The following is a 7806-nucleotide window of genomic DNA, read 5'->3' as shown; positions in this document are numbered from 1 at the left end:
GGACTAATAGAAGGTTTTACACAGATTTGGAGGACCCAAACTTGTTGAAGGACCCAAACTTGTTGAAGGAGTACTCAGAGGATTTAATCGACCCATGTGAGTTTTAACTCACATAATGCTCGCCATTTATTTTTCCACATTGCACATCTATTTTGTGTACCAAAACATGCATATTTGCAACTCTTACGATATGCACTTTATTGCACATTAACTCTAGCTTTTTGTGAAAAAACGTTGTGCTGAACATGTTAATGAAAGTGAGACTTGTAAAAAGAGCATGCAAGTAAAATACGGCCAAGATTAATTGTATCGTATAACATGGTACACCGGTATGTATTGGATAACAATCATGGGCTTACTATACATGTTAACTTTATGGTCAAATGTATGTATGTTATATGGGTCTTGGATCCAATGGTTATTTCGTGACCAGCGCAGCCTTAATGGGCGATCACTATAGTACGAACATCATTAGTGGTGTGGGCCACCCGAGGTTGGACTAGGTTGTGCCGTTAATGGGATGTACGGTAACGTACAATATCCGGGGCACCGGTGTTGTATTACAGATCCCTCGGGACAGCGCCAACCCTACTGAGAATGGGTAATATCTCGAGTAGACCATTCTGTTAAACTATCACCATTACTCTATATCATATTCATATATCGATGCTCTGGTTGTATTAACTAATGTTTATAGAATTTTAATATTTTCGCTACCTAGTATCCTCTCTTTTCGAGGAGTAGAGATCCCTGAGTCTTGTCCCTCACAGAATTAGGCTGGGAGAAGAATAGTGGAGTTAATTACTGGTTAATTAATTTTCAAGGCATTTACACATGGTTACAGACATATTTAAGCCAATAATATTTTTCTCTTTAAGTCTCATACAAAGCTAATGTAATTTAACCATAATAAGGCTTTCTTATTTATTGGCCTAAATATTTTATTTATTTAAAATATGAGCTAGAGAGATATGGCGCAATTGAGCTTGAGAATAAAACCTAGAGACACAATGAGCATAATGAAACGCATAAGGCCAGGGAACATTTGATAGCCCTATGCGTTGGAGACAAGGAGAAGGCTATAGGTAAAACCCAAGCCCAATTCCCAAGGATGGGAATGCATGGCCCAAGGCGATTCTCTCCTTGGACCATGCGGCCACTTGTATGGAGGCTAGGGTTTTATACCCTAGCCATCCATACTTAATCCAAGAGCCTCCTGGATTTTTTTTTTTTTTTTTCTTAGTCACACTTTGCTTAAATCTGAAACTTTGCTTCCCGCCTTAGCCTATAAATAGAGAAGAGCCTAAACTCTCAAATCACTCACTCAACTTATCAAGTTCTCTTGATAATTAATTTTCAAAAACTCTCTGAGAATTAATAGTTCTTGTGTTAACTCACAAAGAACAAAAGTTTAAGATTTGAAGAGCCAAGTAAGAGCCAACATTCTCTTGGTTATTATAAGTTATTGATGAGAAGATCTTGAGGTCTCTTCATCCCTGAGATTTGTCGTGTTATTGAAGAAAGAAGAACTTGTTCTTTGTGTTCTTGAAAAAAGAAGAATTTTTTCTTCATATTATTAAACAAGAAGGAACATGTTCTTGGAAAAACAAAAAGATTTTTACCCGAAACTAGGAGTAGCTGTTCATATCCAACTAAGTGTTTTTCGTTCTTGTGACTTAATTTTAAATAGCCAGACCACCTGTAAGAGTATGTGAGTGGCCGATCTAGCCCCGGCCACTCCCTAGTAGGTTCGGGGGTGGCTCACCCACCCCAAGTAGCGGTTGGGTGTGGCCGAGCCACCCTATTAGCTTTTGGCGTGGCCAAGCCACTGCCAAAATCGCTATTGGGGGTGGCTCGACCACCCCTATCCACATGGAAGTGGCTGATGCACCCCCCCTTAAGGGTGGTTTGACCAACCATAGGGGTGGTTCAAAATGGACAAAAATTTGCTACAAACCAGTTTGTAGAAATTCATACAAACCAATATAATAAAGTGACACGTGTCCCCTAGGATATAAAAATCACATTTTTTTTTAATAGCATGTGCTTCTCACTTGTTTTTTTAATAACTATGGGACGCATGTCACTTTATTTGATTTGTTTGTTTGAATTAGGTATAAACTTGTTTGTAGCAAATTTATGTCTGTTCAAAACCACTCGAATTTTTTTTTTTTAATTATATTTTTATAATGTTCGCTTAATTTTTTCAATTACCATCTAAATATAATCTCAACTTTTTTTCTCGTCGATATTCACAATCCAAAAATAAGATAAAAAGAGTTGAGAATAAAAAATAAAATAAAAAAAATCGCACACTCAAACGAGTCCTTATCGTTTTCATCTATTCATAGTTCTAAAATTAGATATGATATTCATAAGTGACTAATGAATTTTGGTTTGGACCAACAATATTCAAAAAGAAAACAAAATAACAATCAATATTGTAATATCCTCCCTATAGTGGATCACTTTAACATATTTAGGAGGAAATTCATGAATAAATAAGGAAAAATGGTACTCATTATTCTCGAGCAGCATTTTCTTTGTCTTTTTGAAGTTGACATGTGATAGATTACTAGGATCGAGTTCTACCTCTAATTGCCAAATGAACAAAATATGGAACTAAGTCATTCAACAAACATAAAACATGCATTGCGGAATTAAAGCAACATCACAAGCACAAGCACAACACAAAGTTTGTTTACGAAGTGGAGAATCCTTTGAACACATTAAAGGTAAAAACCACTTCATGACAGCCAAATCTAAAAAATCACTTTACGAAGATTTAGAGTTACAGACTAGTATTCACTCCTTGGAGGACCTTTAGACTATTATGGGCATTCGTAACGAGGGATGAACAATTAGCGAGAGTGATAGGTTTTGATAGGGCTTGGTAGGATAATTCGAGGAATCCTAGGCCTCCTAATTTTAGGGTAATTCAAGGAACCCTAAACCTGCCAAAATAACTATTAAAGTTGAATGTTAAACTATTCATATATTTTATTGATCACTCTTAGGTTTATATAGAATATTACATGGCAAAAAATAGAAATACATGTAAATAGAAAATATAATTCTAATGGGAGACAAATCCCATATTTCCTACTAGAGATATTGCTTTATGAGCAAGTCTCCCTATTTTCCTAATAAGAATAGTAATACATCATTACCTTATTTAATAGGAAAATTATATATAAACTCCTTAGGTCAACGCGCTTTTTTTAAAAACTCCCTGGGTATTTTTTTCCAAAAATTTAGTCCTTGGGTCACTTGAAACTACTAGAAAACTCCATACCGTCAATTTTTGTTAACTGCCGTTAGTCCACTCAAAACTCCCCGCTTTATCTGATTAAACTATTCATTTTTTATTAATTTAATTTAAAAAATTAAATCTTAAATAAAATAAAATAAAATAAAAAATTGAAGCGGTAAAGCCAAGGCAAGTACCGTCATTCTCAGGCGAACCCCTACGGTGGTTTTTCCACACCCCAGTAAGTGGTTTGGCTCCACCATGGGTGACCGCAGTTACCCTTCCAATCTAACGGTATTCTCGCCACTTCTCACCCCATGGGTGTGGAAAGGGGTGGCCGCGCAAGCCACCCCTGTGGGTGGTGAATGACTCTCACCCCTGGGTGGCTGCACGCCCAACTCTATGTGGGTCGGGGCTTCAATTTTTTTTTTTGTAAATATTTAACTTTTAAATTGGAATTAATAAAAAAATTAATATTTTAACGATAAAACGAGTTTTGGAGTTGGCACTAACGACTGTTAAAATTTTTTGACGGTAGGGAGTTTATTGTAGTTTCGATTGACCCAGGGAGTTAATTTCCGAAAAAAAATTACCTAGGGAGTTTTTAATAAAAACGCGTTGACCTAAGAAGTTTATATATAATTTCTCTATTTAATAATTATTCTAATATATAAATAATTATAATATATATATATTCACCGGGTTATGACCCGTGTTGTTACGGGCCTTCGAGGGAGGAACAGTCAAAGGTTTTGATAGGGTTTGGTAGGATAATTCGAGGAATCCTGGGCCTCCTAATTTTAGGTTAATTAGAGGAACCCTAAACTTCCTAAAACAACTACTAAAGTTGAATATTAAACTTCTCTTATATTTTATTGATCACTCTTAAGTTTATATAGACTATTACATGAAAAAAATAGAAATACATGTAAATAGAAAATATAATTCTAATGGGAGGCAAATCCCATATTTCCTACTAGAGATATTGCTTTATGAGCAAGTCTCCTTATTTTCCAAATAAGAATAGTAATACATCATTATCTTATTTAATAATTATTCTAATATATAAATAATTATAATATATATATTCACCGGGTTATGACCCGTGTTGTTACAGGCCTCCAAGGGAGGAACCGTCAAAGGTTTTGATAGGATAATTCGAGAAATCCTGGGCCTCCTAATTTTAGGGTAATTCAAGGAACCCTAAACCTCCTAAAACAACTACTAAAGTTGAATATTAAACTTCTCATATATTTTATTGATCACTCTTAAGTTTATATAGACTATTACATAGAAAAAATAGAAATACATGTAAATAGAAAATATAATTCTAATGGGAGACAAATCTCATATTTCCTACTAGAGATATTGTTTTATGAGCAAGTCTCCTTATTTTCCTAATAATAATAGTAATACATCATTACCTTTTTTAATATATATATATCGGATTATGACCCGTAACATAGACTTAGGAAGAACAACAAACTTGACAACTTGTTTCTATTCTGACCATCTTCGCGGAGTGTATCTCCTCACCGACTCTTTGGTTGACTTCTTTCTTTATGTACCCATGACAACAACAGCAAACTTTGTGTAGGTGAATGAACAGGCAACTTGCCAAGCAAGAGTAAAGGACAGCACGAAGCTTTATCACATCCTCTCTTGAATAAACAACTCTAGAGATAGTGCTTGTAGAAATTTTTTAGACTTTAGTGAACAATGCACAAAGAAAATATTTTCCCAAAAGTCTTGGAATGAAGAGTGACAAAAACAATTTATAGGAGAAACATTTCTGTCTTCACGTCCTAACAGGATACCACTCTTGTTATGACAGGAAAAACAAATTCTCAGATTTGATAATTCCACGTCCTAACGAGAAAATAGTTCCATTACGACGAGAAGAACAAATGTTTTATCTTCGTCACATGTCCCGTCTTAACGCACCATTTGACAAGAAAACAGTAGCTTCAGCTTTACTCCCGTTACATGTCCCGTCTTGACGAGGTTCCTGACGAGGAAACTGTAGCTTCAACTTTGCTCCCATTACATCCTTGTCCTAACGCAACTTCTTATGAAAAAATAGTAACTTCCCGTTACATGTCTCGTTCTGACTGCACTCTTAACGAGGAAGTAGAAACTTCTCGTTACATGTCCCTTTCTAATGGCACTTTTGACGAGGAAACAAAAACTCCTTGTTACATCTCCTGTTCTTACGGGAAAACAGTAAGCTTCTTCAACCAACTCCTATAGGCCTAAAAAGTTATTCTCCAAAGTTTTAAACAACAAGAAATACAAGAAACAACATTGAATAAAGACAAACTAAAACCTAACTACATGAATGTGCCACATAGACATGAATGCCAGAAGAGTGCTACTTTAGAATGCAAAGTAGCATTCCTCATACATAAGACACATATCAAAGACTTCTCATGTTAATGTATAAAAGGTTGAATGTATTTACAAATTAGTTTAATAAAGTGACATGTGTTCTTAAAGCATGTGCGAAACACATATTTTTTTTAATTAATACTATTAAAAAAATGTGAGAAGCACATGTTATTAAAAAAATATGTATTTCTTATATACTAAGAGATATATGTCATTTTATTATACTGATTTGTATAAATTAACTATGAACTAGTTTGTACCTAATTTATGTCCAAATGTTTGACCATATAGTTGCAACAATAATGTAAGTACCATTTCCACTAGAAACTAAGGGGTTGTTTGTCAAACTCCGCCACACCAAATATTATTCACTTTCTTTTTTCAAAGAAATAACATTAAAACATTCTCACTTTTTATATCACATCTTTCACTTTTTACTATTATTCAAATAAATAAAAAAATCACTACAAAATAAAAATCTTCCACTTTTTAATATCACTTTTTCACCTTTCAATGCTAATCATTATTTTTTTTTTCTTCCAAAAAGTATAAACCACACCTAAACATAATTTAACATTGAAATAATTTTTTTTAAAAAAAATGGAAATAGTTGAGGGTTGTCGAAACGGTCATTTTTTTTGGAGCTTACAGACAGAAAAATGAGAATGCCCCCACCTGACCACCATTCCTAATATAATAAGAATAAGGGTTAAATACTCCATACCCCCCTGGGGTTTCCCAACTTTATTTTTTTTTCCCTTGGGGTTTCATTTTTATCACAGGAAGTCCCTGTGGTTTTGATAAATGACCAAATTAGTCCATCCGTTAGTTGACCGTTAGTTTACTGTACGAATTGACACGTGGACCAATTACAAATTGACACCTGGAATAAGGCCACGTCATCACTATTCACACTGCCACATAACCTGCCACCTAATTAAACAAAATATCAAATAAACAAAACACCTAATCATTAAACAAAATATCAAATAAACAAAACACCTAATTAAAAAACAAAACACCTTCAGCCTCTTCTATCGACGACATTCACCAACAATAGAAATAAAACCCTTAATTAAACAACAAAAATAGGTTCCTTCAGGCAGCTACGATATTGACGAACAGAACAGGGGAAGAAAAAAATCAACCCAAACCCTAGGCTCAATCTGGCCAAATTTCCGGCCAAAACTCCACAAACCGGCGACGGAGCTTCCTCCCCAACCCAACCCCAAGCTTCCACCGCCGCATTTTCTCCGGCGACAGACCACCGGACCACCAGCGACGAAGCTTCCTCCCCAACCCACCCACAAGCTTCCACGGCCGCATCTTCTCCGGCAACAGACCACCGCACCACCGGCGACGAAGCTTCCTCCCCAACCCACCCCCAAGCTTCCACGGCCAAACCATCGCACCACTCTCTGGCGACCAAGCTTCCACGACAGACCCTAACGACTTTCTTCCGCAATCCGCGAAACCCCAAATCCCGTCAATCTCCAAACCAAAGTTTGCTTCCACTGACTCGTGGTATGAGAATTTTGGGTTGCTTTTACTGGTTTCCAGTTAAATAGTGAATAACTAAACATGTATTTAAAGTTTTGGTAGGGCCTCTATTGCACGTGTTTTTGGATTGTTGCTGTGAGTTGCCTAACAATGAATACTTTTTTAGATTGTTGTTTAGTTGGTGGACACATTGATTGATATTCAACTTTTATGCATGCTTTATTTAATGTGTGTTCTATTAAGAAATACTTTATGCATACTTTATTCAATGGTCCTACTGCATGTGTTTAAGAACTTTTGTTGTGAGAAGTTGCCTTGTGATTTTCTTGGGTAATACGACTGGATATATATATAGAGGTGGGTCATTCCTCTTTGGTACAATAGTATCACAGGTTTGTTATTAGTTGGGTTGAAAGTGAGTTGTCTATGTCACATATTGTTTCATGCGTGGATTCCCTATAAAAGCTATTGACAGCAACAGGATATGAACCTAATTTAAGTAATGAGGTGATTGAGTGCTTCGCAATCTTGTTTAGTTTTTTGTAGCCGCAAAAAATATTATTATTGAGCTAATATCTTTACTTAGTAAGTAAAATAGTTTGTCAAGATTCAATAATTCAAAAACTCTTTGAACTTTCCAACCATTTTCCTACCATTCATACTTTCTT

The sequence above is a fragment of the Corylus avellana genome, chromosome ca7 (assembly GCF_901000735.1).
Source record: "Corylus avellana chromosome ca7, CavTom2PMs-1.0".
NCBI classification, from domain to species: domain Eukaryota; kingdom Viridiplantae; phylum Streptophyta; class Magnoliopsida; order Fagales; family Betulaceae; genus Corylus; species Corylus avellana.
This window is presented reverse-complemented; position numbering follows the sequence as displayed.